This window comes from Aquila chrysaetos, chromosome 12 (assembly GCF_900496995.4).
Source record: "Aquila chrysaetos chrysaetos chromosome 12, bAquChr1.4, whole genome shotgun sequence".
Lineage (NCBI taxonomy): Eukaryota > Metazoa > Chordata > Aves > Accipitriformes > Accipitridae > Aquila > Aquila chrysaetos.
Window position 1 is genome coordinate 20,675,752 of NC_044015.1, and position 12,644 is coordinate 20,688,395.

Below are 12,644 nucleotides of genomic sequence, written 5' to 3' on the forward strand. Positions count from 1 at the left end.
TTAAATAGTCTTAATTCCTCTAGACATGATTGGATTTTTCTGTTTGTTCTGTCACCCAGTTTGGACACGTGAGTATTTTGCTCACTGTACTGTTATTCAGTTCTTTCAACAGATAAAATGGGCTCAGCACCTCCACTTTTGGAATATCAATTTTCCTCATTTACAGACATTGTATTTACAAAATAATTGCTTCATTATCATGCTGTACCTTCCCATTATTCCTCAATTCATGCATTATTTTCCCATGTAAGAAGTTGCCTGGAACCCTGTAGGTATGTGAGATACAGAGTATAAGGAAATATTCAAGAGCACTGAAATATCCTTAGGCCCAAGTTGCTTTCAAAAACAGAATGATATCTTTCCAAGAAAAAAGGAGCAATTAGGTGCCACCTTTCAAAAGACAATGAAATGTTGCTAAATTTCCATTTTAGCTGTTAAACATCTGCGCCTCCCAGTACCATTTATATGTAAATGTATTCAAGTGTCTAACTTCTGCTGAAAGTCAATAGACCCTTCAAAAAAAAATTACATCTATTTTATGGAAAATACCTCTCAATATACAGTCCAAATGGCTTAAATCACTTCTGGGACATTGTTGTCTCATGTTTTCTCTATGACTGTTTCCTAATTACTGATGTTGTGGTGCCAGTGTCTCTAAGTCATTTACATATATTTGAAAATGTAACCTGAGATCTCCTATCCATCGCTCAGCTCCAAAGAATTCTTTATCTTCTCATGTAACATTTGCTTTATTCTATTACCTTCAATTCAACTACTACTGAACAAGTTTACAAAACCTACAGTTGCATTGAAATTATTGGATTTCTGGTTTTGCTTTGTGCCCCCTCAAAGAATGTTTTAAAGGATGTACTTACCTATAAAATTTTGCAATTTCTTAGGAATGTTGGGTTTTAAAAGTGATCAGATTTCAATTACTAATAATAGTCTTGTGGGACCTCAATAATTACCACAATGCTCACAGGGTGCTTATTAAATCTTCAGTGTTTTTTCCTCTTATTTAAAAGCTTTATTCCTTTTTTTAAGAAAAATAATAATCATACCTAAAGTTACTTACTGATGATAAAAAAGAGTAGTACTCTTTGCTTATATGTTATTTTCCATATTTGCAGCTATTTAATATTCTGCCCTACCCTGCTATGTGCTAAATACTTTGCAGCTTTTAGATGCTTCATTTTATCATTTTTAACAGCTCTTCCTTTCTAGCCACACCAGATTTAATTTTTATCCTTATTTTTATTGAAATAAGTGTGATTTTTTCTCCCTATATCATAATCAGCTCTAACATCCCACAGTAAACAGCAGGTGGTTCTAATCAGTCTCTTTCCATCCATTATTCAAAGGTTGTCTTTTAAAAGTTCAATATTTTTTGTGCTATATATTTTATAATACCCTCACGTAATTTTCATATCTGATGATACCATTATCACAAGATACCAGATGTTCAGTACTTCTCTCTTAATTATCATACTTAGGGCTTATATCTTAGAACTAATTGAGATAAACTTTGAGATAATCTTTGATCTGGGTATTTGCTTCCAACACTGGGAGGACACAATACTACATTACCTCAAGATACACTCATGCAATATTTAGTAATTGCTCACAGGAACAGCAATTTGAACGTTTGAGCTCCAATAAGAAGTCTGCAATAGCTGCTTTTCCCATACATTCCTCAACCTCCTGTAGTCTGTAGGACTACTCAAGTGCTTATTTCTATGTGTGTTGAAGAACTACCTTCCTGGGGAAAACAAGTTTTTGTCAGGTAGGAAAAATATACATACAAGAAAATATATTACTTAATAGTCCTGAGTGATATCTTTTTAAAAATATTGATTCTTCTCTCCTAGCACCTCACAGCTGTTAGCAGAAATTACAGAATTTATGAACTGGAACTCCAGTGATGAAATAACCTGTCTGCTGTCCAATAAATACTTATTTAAAAAAAAAAAATTAAAAATAAGATTTAAAAAAAAAATTAAATTTAATTTTTCTTCCAAAGACTATTTCTCAAAATTGTGGACATTTGTAAACAGCATGTTGGTTATAGCCTGATTTGCTAAGCCCATGCTGCCCTTATCACACTACAGAAAGCCTTCTTTCCAGAAGGTATTGATATCTGTCTTGATAGCCTGGGAAAGAGATACTTAACAAGACCCCAATGGATTCTACAGCTCACAGGTCATTAAGACCAAAGTGTCTCACAGTGATCACTTTCTCTACCAAGACTTGCAGTGAATTTTGAGAATAGCACTCCACAGCAGTGTTAATGTTATGGATTAAAAAAATTTACAGGTTGAAGCAGATTTAAGGAGTTAAAAGCAGATTCAGCAGTGCTATTTTTACATTGTCAAGTAAGCATAAAACTCTGTTTTAACTTCTGAGAAAAAACAATAGAGAGAAGAGCACATCTTCAATGGAAGAGAGAACGTCTGTCTCTAGACACATTGCTGCTTCACCTAAAGCCGTCCAGAAAACAGTGTGTGCCAATCAGTTCAGTTCCACTGAATGCGAAAAAGAAGATGAATAAGCAGGTTTGTATTACAAATTGGTACTGAACCTGGGAGTTTGGAAGCCTGGCTTCCCTTCCTTGCCAGCTCTCTCTAACCTCAGTTAGCTGTGAGCTGATTTACTAGTCCTTAGGTTTTGTATTACCTTCTATTATTGTTTTGAATGGCATTAATACTGCAGTGCACACCTGGAAGCTTCCAAAAAAACTTTTGAAATATTTAAATAATAAAGAGTTCATTGTTTGCTTTAACATTTGACCCACTGCAAACAATATGCTTTGTTTTCTGCAGGAATGTTATGTCAACTATGAACTCAGTTTTCTGTGACATAGGGACTTACCCTAAGGCTTGCTTTTGTGATTATATTTTCTATGCAACTTTATAAATAGGGCATTTAAATTATAGTTAGAAAGGTTGAAGGGACTGTATTTGACTGATACCAAAAAGGGTAGCATGGAAAGCATTTTAAGAGGCCAGACTTAAATTTCCAAAGCAGTTTCAAAAGAAATAAGATGAGGAGGAGAAACCATGTGACCAAGACACAAAAGAGAGCAGTTGCTTAGGTAACAGTACTACAGAAAATATGGGAGACAGTGAATCACAAGCTGAAAGTAAGTCAGTCAACAATGACAACCTCCTAAAAAAGGTGTGGAAGAAGCAGCATTTAAAAGGTATGTGGCAGGAAGGAAATAGCTATCTTACAGTCTGTAATGTAATTATTCCTATGCTTTTACTGTTGTGGTAAGGTCCCAGCTAGCACATTGTATCCTTACTAAGAAAGACATGAACAAGAGTAGGCGAGAGAATGGCTCCCAGAGCACAGCAAGCTAACAGAGTCACAGCAATTAGCTGTGCAACAGCACCACAAAAAAGCCCAGAGTCTCTCCTACACAGTGATGACAGTAATGTGACATATTGCGTGGTGTCCAATACAGGCAAGATAGGTGATTGACAGGGTCTGTGCAGAGGCTCTGCAGAGTCAAGACTCCAAACCCTGAATTGCAAGGAAGGAGGGGAATCTAGAGACCACCCTGAAAAAAGCAGCGGATGGAAAATGTAAGCAAGATGATGATCAGTTACTAGTTTTCCATTGGAACAGCTCAAGAAAAAAAAATCAGTTTAGTTTCAGCAGACAAAATATAAGTTAGATATCAGAAACAACTCTGCAATCTTGAAAATAAGCACTAAAAAAGCTGAATAAGCTATGGAATCTCTTCACTAATAGGTTCTAAGAATAGGAGAACTTGTTCCAGCCTCCATACAAGGAGATGAAGCAGATGATCTCAGGAGGTCACTTACAATCAAGCAGATCTATGATTCCGTGAACTATTTATATTATAAAAGAAGCCTGTGTTAAATGCTTGCTGTTACTATGAATTCAGTGATTCATGAAAATCTGTCAAGAAGTGGTACTCTTGAACAACTGGCAGCCAGGTCTAAAAGGCCAGAAGTTCTGAAGTTCCCAATCAGAAGTGAGAAATATGTTTCTCTGCATGAATTCAGGTAAAAGATTACCCAGAAGTAAAAGTTTTGGAATAACTAGCATAGAAAACAATTTTTCAATATTTTTTCTTCCAAAAAATCACCTATTGAAATAGCTTTTCTTTTAGTATAAATAAAATAGTCTTAGCCATGAGTCACTCTATGTTTGTTGGGTTATTATATAAATAAAGCTTCAGCCAATTACTTAGAAAGATGTATCTGTTCCTTAATTTTGGTTCTATATGCAAACAAGGCTCAATGCTACATTCCCAGGGAACATTAACTTTGTCTAAAAGCATAAACAGCTCCAGTAGAATTTAGCTGAAATCAAAGACATTAACACATCTGCCTTCTGATTCCTTTCTCACAGGCTGCTGTGTGGACCGTTCATCTTAATGACACTAGATATGGCTATGCTTCTCATGTATCTATGTTTCTACAGTTGTCAAGATGATTGTCCTTATTTTCTTAGACTGGCATTAGTTTAAAAGGGGCAACTTCTTTGGTCTGAAAAGGTTGTTTCACTTAGAGCCCATCTTTTGGCTACAAAAGATGAACATAGGCTTGAATTCAGTGATCTTCATATGCTATAGCTCCTTAAAAAAAAATTAGAAGGCAGCTCATTTCCAAAATAAAGTATCAATGACTAGATTTTTTTCCATGATTTCAGGATTGTGCATGTCTAACATTATGCTAAACATTAAGTTCTCTGGTGTAGATTTATTGCTGGAGTCTGAGACAGTATCAAAATCCACTTAGAAATGTAATTCATAAGATACTATCATAGCTGTCTGAATTCTTTCAGGCATTGTTATTGAAGATGTCTTTTGCTACAACATACTTAAAAAATAATCATTATTTTCTTTTCTCAGGTTTTTGATATGAGGCTGTTTCTCAAGTGTTAAGCATCTGTCCTGATGACACTGTACTTACGTCTGTGGATGGCTGTGGATGTTGTCTACCGAGACTTTAGTAAAGCCTTTAACACCATTTCCCACAGCATTCTCCTGGAGAAACTAGCTGCTCATGGTTTGGACAGGTGTACTCTTTGTGGGATAAAAAACTGGCTGGATGGCCGAGCCCAAAGAGTTGTGGTGAATGGGGTTAAATCCAGTTGGCAGCCAGTCACCAGTGGTGTTTCCCAGGGCTCAGTATTGGCGCCAGTTCTGTTTAATACCTTTATCAATGATCTGGACAAGGGGATCAAGTGCACCCTCAGTAAGTTTTCAGACAACACCAAGTTGGGCGGGAGTATTGATCTGCTTGAGGGTAGGAAGGCTCTACAGAGAGATCTGGACAGGCTGGATCGATGGGCTGAGGCCAATTGTATGAAGTTCAACAAGGCCAAGTGCCGGGTCCTGCATTTGCGTCACAGCAACCCCATGCGACGCGACAGTGGAAGAGTGGCTGGAAAGCTGCCTGGAGGAAAAGGACCTGGGTGTGCTGGTTGACAGCCGGCTGAATATGAGCCAGCAGTGTGCCCAGGTGGCCAAGAAGGCCAATAGCATCCTGGCCTCTATCAGAAATAGTGTGGCCAGCAGGAGCAGGGAAGTGATTGTTCCCCTGTACTCGGCACTGGTGAGGCCGCACCTTGAGTACTGTATTGTTTTGGGCCCCTCACTACAAGACAGACACTGAGGTGCTGGAGCATGTCCAAAGAAGGGCAACAAAGCTGGTGAAGGGTCTAGAGCACAAGTCTCATGAGGAGCAGCTGAGGGAATGGGGGTTGTTTAGCCTGGAGAAAAGGAGGCTGAGGGGAGACCTTATCACTCTCTACAACTACCTGAAAGGAGGTTGTAGCGAGGCAGGTGTCAGTCTCTTCTCCCAAGTAACAAGAGATAAGACAAGAGGAAATGGCCTCAAGTTGCACCAGGGGAGGTTTAGATTGGATATTAGGAAAAATTTCTACACCAAAAGGCTTGTCAGGTATTGGAACAGGCTGCCCAGGGAAGTGGTGGAGTCACCATCCCTGGAAGTATTTAAAAGACGTGTAGATGTGGTGCTTAGGAACATGGTTTAGTGGTGGACTTGGCAGTGCTAGGTTAACAGTTGGACTTCATGATCTTAAAGGTCTTTTCCAACCTAAACAATTCTCAGTTCTATGATTCTATCTGTTGCTGGTGTTTCTAAATAGCTTAGCTTCTATTCAACATCCTTAAAGCCAGTTTGTCAGGTGGTATAAATTGACATGGCTTCACTGAAACCAGTATGCTTTGCAAGTCTACAAGCTGAAGATCTAATCCTTCATTATCTGAGTGACTTCTTAGTACAATTTTACACCCGTTGTATGGTTCTGAATCATTATTTTCTGTGTATTTAGTCAGAGACTCCCACAATTCAATGGCTTCCAGCCATTCTAACAGCTCTAAATTCATGACAGTTCTTCAAAATTTGATCCCAAACTACTCAAACATGCACAAAACTATCATTTGTGTTTACGTTTTAGAATCTGCACACCAAGCTCCACCCTGATTTATATACTTCTTAACTTTGCTGTGGATACCTGAAACATAAGTCTGATGTAGTTTGATCTCACCAGATCATTCACAGATTCTTCAACAGCTCAAACAGGCACTGTCATGGTTTCTAGTCTTGCAACATGAACCATTCTGCTATCCTCATCTTTACAATACACAGTTGTAATTTTAAGTATTTATACCTTATGGGATGGATTATTCAGATTCAATAATTCTTTGTAGTAATAACAGATCAGTATCATTCAATGACACATTTCTCTCCTGTATATCTGAAGCCATCAATACTGTTCTCCTGGCATGAGGTTTTTGTTCATCACTTTCAGCTAAGTAACATGATTGGTTTGGCATAAAGTACTGATATGTCACAAGTGGGTCCTCACAAACCCTGCATAAAGGGACATGCCTGAGACAAGCCTGAAAATGAGACAGGTTTTTCAAAAACAGGACTGTATCAGGTAGAGCTGCAGAGAACTGGGCAGTGCTGATGGCCTGTAGGCAGAGACGGATTGCACTAATTTAGATAGCTCCTTGGGGCTTTCAGAATTATGCCATGGGTCACTCCATGGGGGTGAATTATGAGCTGCAGCTCTTTGAAGAACAGCATTGAATTTCACCCCGATATATAGGCTCTGCAGCCTGATATATATCATGATGACAGGGTCACTTCCTTTACATCAGAGCTCTGTTGTTCAAGTCAGTGAATTCAGAGCTTATTCAGATTACTATCTGGGGCTAGTCCCTAATTTTCTGAATTCAGTAGGCATGTCTAATATACTTCAGATCAAGCTCTTATTCGGATTTCTATCCTTTTATGTCTTGCACTTTCTTCTTCTATTTTTATGTTTCAACAACATTATAAATTACCTATTTTAAAGAAAAATCCTATGGAGGGATTTATTACTTAGCTTGCACAAATGACACTCGATTCTAGCAGGTGAATATCCAGGACTAGATAGTGAACAAGTCTCAGCAGGCAGAAAAAAAGAGGATGGGGAAGAAGTCATCTTTCCCTGACACATTATACCAGCCTCCTTGTGCATATTTTAGTATTTCATTTCTCCCTCTTTCCAGGTTTTATTATTTTATTCCCTCATGTTTCTTTTTCCTCCTTTCTTGTACACTGATCAAACACTCACAGTTTGTCTTTCATACAGCATCATATCATGGCCACATTTTCCATCAAACCATTGCCATTGGGGTAAGCAATGGTGATTTCTGTTACTAGAGCATGTTACAGTTAATATCAGAAAACATTAAATAATGAACCCAAGGAACAAACAAGTTACCATCAGATTAGATTTCTGTAAAAAACGTTGTCTTCTTGTCCAAAATATTCCTTTGGATTGTATTTGAGGTGTTTAAAGATTTCTCTAGGTGACTTTCAAGTCATTAAAAAAATCAACCAAATATTTCTTCTACCAACCAACTTCATTAAGGATAGAATACATTATAGTTTGGTACCAATGTAGTAGTGAAAGAACTGAGGAGGGAGACTGCAAGGCATTCTGGACAACAGTAGTCACGATTCCATAATTTCTTGCTAATCATGGACTTGGCACCAAAATTTTCCTAAAGGAAAAAACAGAGGAACTGCATCCTTGTCTAGCTTGGCCTGCAGAGTGAGAAGTCTTAAGAGGAATATAGGTGGCTCAAAGGCACTTAGCAGCTTGGCTAATTCTTTAGGGGACTCAGTAGAAGAGAGGCTATACAGCGTACATTGCCATCTTCCCAACTGCATCCCAAAAGACTTTCCAGGAAAAGCGTGGAAGTTAATGTTTTTGCCCAGGCATTACCAATATTTTGCAGCAATTTTCGTGTCCTGTATCTTACTCCAATTCCCTAACAAATCTGGTTCTGCAACTATCCATTCCTGGATCACTCCTGCAAAAAAGCCCACATTTGCATTCCTGGTGTTAAGCAGCCTAAACACTTTGAGCATCCAGGAAGGCAAAAAACAAGACTTGGACTGTGCAAATAGAAGATCTTTTCCACCTTTCACCATTGCCAATCAACCACACCTAGCAAAAAGATGAAGTCTCTATTTTTAAAGAACAAAGAGGTTTGTTTGCCCTCCCAATTTGTCAAGTTTCACAGGGCTTTGAAAAAGAAAAGCCATACTTTCAGTTCCCATGTCCTCCACAGAAATTGAAAAGGCCTGAAACAAACCACCAGACACTTAATATTCCAGGACTGTGGAATGTATTATAACACAGATGCACTATTTCAAGCATCTTTTCTCACCTTTTGCTTCATTTCACATTGTACTTCACTAGGCTTTAAGTCACCATTTTCCCCCTTTCTTCTTTTGCAATTTGGGAAACTGGGATAAAGTTAATTAAGAAGATACTCAGCTACCAGGATTGATTTTATTAAGGTTTATGTAGACAATTTGCAACTACTGCTATTGTTATGAATTACATATTCTGCTTTACCTCTTACTGAAGTAATTACTTTAGTGTACAAATCAGCTGCTAGATTAATATACCAGAGTAAGACTACAGCAACTAATACAAAATTAATAATTTGTGGACTTGGTTTAGTATTATATATTATCTGGCTGCTATGGAATTTTGGTAGCTGTTACATTTTTGCTACCAAGACCATAGTCTGATAAATGTCCCATCCTCCATCCCTCCCCAAGAATGAGTTTATGTTCCAATTAATGTAACTGGTTCTTACCAGCACAAAAAAAGCTTCCCAAAAAAGAATAATCTTTCACTGAAACTAAAAGTTTACTAATACCTGCAAAAGTCCATCCTTTCTAAGTTCAAAATAGTAAAAATACAGTTCAGTATGCAAAGTATTCAAACACACATTTTCCTGGGAAACTTCTCTTTTATTCCTTCCATTTCTCTAATTGCTGTATATAACAACTAAAATCTGAGGTAGGACTAGAGCAAAACCACTTTGATTGTACTTTAATACTCCTCAAAGAAATTTTGTCAGACAAAGCTTGTTATTCAGTTTCCTCTTCTCTCCTTGCAAAACAATAATAGAGTTGGCAGTATTCAAAGCACAGAAGGATTGGAAATTGGCTTTCTTGGCAAAAATATACTTCTGAATCAGCCCTCAACATCTCCTTTCAAGACAATGCTCTTTTGCTTCGAGTACTGTATTCTGCCACTTCCAGAGCAGTGGCTTCCTGCTTAGTCCATCTCCTGCCATAGCACATATTCAACTCCTACATCTTCATTTGAACAAGATTTCTGTTTATTCATGCTATAAAATGACTAATTTCCTCCTTCTGGATTTAGAACTACCTTTTTTGACAATTACTAATTTTTAGACTACATGCTGAGCCTACTGATTTTGATTTCTTCATTTTCATGTTAGAGTCTGATTCTCAGTTTCTGGAGTAAGCTGGCTGTGTAAACCTTATTGAAGAAACTCTGAAAAGGCAGGCAAGCTGAGCTGAACCCTTCACCCTTCACTCATCACTAATTCTCCCTAGGAAGCTGTTAAATAGCTGGATTAATTATGTTATTTATCCAAATAACTAGAAATTGTAATCTTTAGTTTAGACAGAAATGAATCTTCGCATTTCTAATTAGGAAGCATTCTCTATTCTTTCACCCTTCAAACACATTTGTCACTGATTTTGGAGTTTGTCATACTTCTGCATACAATCTCTTCCTTTGGCAACTATCCCTTTATTATTTCATTGGTTTGAATCTACTAGCCTGTTCAGCTGCAGCAAGCAAATGTAAGAGTGTTTTGCATTCTAATCCTGACAAAATCTGCTATTACTTCTTTTCCCTGTTTATTAGAAATACGTGACAATAGCTCTCACCAATTTTTTCCTGCATTACTAGATTAAATGCCATATTTCTTCTCTCAGAAAGGGTGATTTTTAATGTCTGCCCTCAATCAGCTGTTCAGAGATACTTTTCTTTCTCACCTGAAGAGTCATTATCTCATTCTTATTTTTTTCATTCATCCACTCTCTGTAGCTATTCCTAGGCTTTATTAATCCAGTTTGTTTAGTGGGATTTCAAAGATTTCATCTTTGAGAAAAAAAAGGAACTTACATCCTTGTTCCCTCATCCATTTTTCTTTCCAGTCTATACAAGTTAAAAAAAGGCCTTTAAAATTAACTGAAAGTGTGGCACAAAAATTAGCACTTCCAGAAGAAATAATATAATACAATAAAAGTAAATCTTTGGAGACTCCAAAGAGAAGCAGCACATGAAAAGATATGCCTAGGCCCACAAATAAGCTTGCTGTACATCCCCCTAAATTGTCAAGTTTGTCTGTAGCATTTTGTTGCCCTACTTATGGGGTATGCCATGTAGCATTCTGGCTGCAAAAAAAGATCCAAATCTGTGTAAACACAATTCCTTCACAAGAAAAGAAAAGGCATTGGAAATCCTGTTCTTCTCTCTTGCTCTACACAAATGACTAGCAGTACAAGATGATGTTTAGACAGAAAAGAATAGTTTAAAATGCAAAGAAGAGGTGAGCCTAATCAAACACAAAGAATTACTCTACTCCACTTCTACAAAAAATTAGAACAGATAAATACTCTCTAGCACCGTACTCTTGTAGTGAACTAGGGAAATTAACTAATTCTCCACAGCTGGCCTAACACTGCTAGCCTGAAAATCTGTGCCCCAAGAGCAGACAGCTGTGGGTATTGCTTCTTGTCACAAAGAGGTAGTTAACCCTTCTTCTGCCAACTTTCAAAGACAATTGATACACCTGTAACCTGAAAGCCAAAAATATAGTTAAAGCAGAGGTGCGTCTTTGATTACATTACTCTGTAACTGGGTCAAACTAAGCTCATAGAAATCTCATCCTTTATCCTGAGCAAAGGGAGAATTTTACCTTTAAGTCATATTTTTCAGCCTTCACAAGCCACTCAAATTCACAGACCCAGGGACATAATAGACTGTCCAGGAGACAGCAAATTTGAATGTTCTCAGAAGCAAACAAACCCTTAGGACATGCTTCCTCCCTCCTTCTCTTTTTTCTTTTCCTTTTCAGTTCCTTTCCACCTTTTCTGACCCAGGTTAAACAGTCTAATTCTTTCTTGTATCTGCTGAGACTCAAGCAGGTAACTGAAAGAAGTATATTTCCGACATAGTGGATTCGCCCTGTTTCTTCCCCTTGTCTTGAATTCCCTCCTAGACATGGTCTTCTGTTTCTCACCCATTCTCCTCTGCCCCACCCTCCAAGAAAGGTTGTGGTGAAGCTCTAGAGGGAGCTCAGCAGAGAATTGCAGGAGGTGGCCTGTCACTGATCAGGTACACCACTATGTACACAAGGCCTCTCCAGGCTTGTAGGACCACTTGCACCTTTGCAAGACACAAGTCACTTCTGACTTGCATTTCTAAGCGAGTCTGTTGCTTAAGTTAAAAATACTACCTTCCTTTCCTTTGCAAGGTCACAGTATTTTAAGCAGCTGTGATTTAGGTCTAGCAGCTATAATAATTTCTTCTTGCTGGGAGTCGAGAGACACACAGGCAGTTAATTTGGGTGACAAATTCAGATAGTGCAGATTTCAGATTCTATACATCTTGTCTGCAGTCAGTCTTGTTCTGGTTCAATAGTAGTTCACATGTGATTTTGGGCTTGTTACAATTTGTGTTTCACTGCATTTCTCTCATGGACCCTGCAAGCTCTGCTAACCCCAAGAATTTCTGTTAATGAGACAGACAATTCATCTGCCATCCCATCCTCCTCAGTCCTTTAGCTTCTTAGCTGCAAAAAAAATGAAAATTATTCCTAACCATCCTGCTTGACAGAAAGTGGGGATTTTGAGAGAAATGGGAACTAACATACCAAGGGGGGTTTAGGAAACAACAAACATTTCCATCTAACATTATGCTGGATTTTCTCTTTTAGCCCTGCCACCCCCCACTCCTTACAAAAGGGTCGTGATTTCCAAAGAACCTAATAAGTAACAGTTATTTTTTGCTGAATCCTTGTGCCCTCAAAGAAAGAAAAGTCTTCAGATATAGTTTTAATTGCTATCCTTCTTCACAACTTGTTATATAGAAGAAACCATGGACTTAAGTTTCTATGTGCTTGAAAGGAACCACTAAATTCCTGTTAATGTCAATGGCAGAAGATCAAAATTTGAGGCCTTGTACTCAACAATGCTTATAAATTCAGCTGTCTAGTGGAATCCACATCCAATATACAAGATAGTTGCTAA